Below are 1,202 nucleotides of genomic sequence, written 5' to 3' on the forward strand. Positions count from 1 at the left end.
TGATTTATTGTTTATCGTGACAGGCCTAGGGGTAACAAACACGTTATAACAAACACAAACACCCTGGGCATTTCCTCCCTCAGCCTCTCCTTTTGAGGCTCTGCAGGATTCCTGCTCTGTTTGGACAGATGAGATGAGAAAACTGAAAGTCTGATTTTCTTTCCTCTTCTGATCGATCAACCAACAGGTGATCGAACTCATCACCTTCACAAGAACAAACAAGCAGCATCACTTTGTCATCCTGACATGTAGTAAAACAGACAGGTGTAATTACTGATTGCTCATCTGATGTCATCAGTTACAACAGTCATAATTCATAAAACTGATTTATAAAATTATTACTGGATGTTTTTGACCCCATCAGTTGAAAATAATGTAGAATAAAAACGTCTTGTGCGTCCTCTGGCTTATGATGAAATGGTTTATTGCATATTGTGATAATTTTACATAGGAGCACCAACATTACACTTTATTACATGTGAGGCTGTGCAGAGTATGAATGGTCTGAATGAACTGTCATCAGATATGGCAAAATAATAAAGACTTGATTTGATTGGAATATTTGTGCAATAATTATACAGTCTTGCAATTTTTAAATTAGGTAGTGTTGTAAGGCTTTTGTTTCATATCTAAAATTAAATGTGTATTTAAAATTTATATTATTTCATATGTTCTTCTTTTACTCAACAGTTATTTTGATTCAGATTCCAGCAGAGAATCATATAAAATGACCTTTAATAAACTTTTCTCTTTTAACTGGATTGGACTGAGAACAGGAAGCTAAACACGTCTTAGAGATCTTAACTTCTTAAAAATTAAATTCTTCCTTTTTATGTCTGTTTTATTCTGTCTGCTATCTTGTGTTGATGTAATTCTGAAGGACTTTGGTCAACTATTGTTGTTTTGAAAGTTGCTATAGAAATAAATTTGACAGTTTTTTCTCTTCTGACAGAACAAGACTCTTAAAATGAACATGACGTCATTTCAGACTGAATCCCAACGAAACAGAGGAAGGACAGAGTGAGTGAAGCCCTCTAGTGGCTGCTGAGGAGTACTGCAGGTTTTAGTGGTTTAACAGGGAGTGAGGCCCTCTAGTGGCCGCTGTGCAGTACTGCAGGTTTTTGCACAGGGTTCTGGTGTTTCCTGTCACTGTGGGCTGCAGAGCGCAGTAGTACACAGCAGAGTCTGACGGACGGAGATCC

The sequence above is a fragment of the Poecilia formosa genome, unplaced genomic scaffold (genome assembly GCF_000485575.1).
Source record: "Poecilia formosa unplaced genomic scaffold, Poecilia_formosa-5.1.2 Scaffold871, whole genome shotgun sequence".
NCBI lineage: Eukaryota > Metazoa > Chordata > Actinopteri > Cyprinodontiformes > Poeciliidae > Poecilia > Poecilia formosa.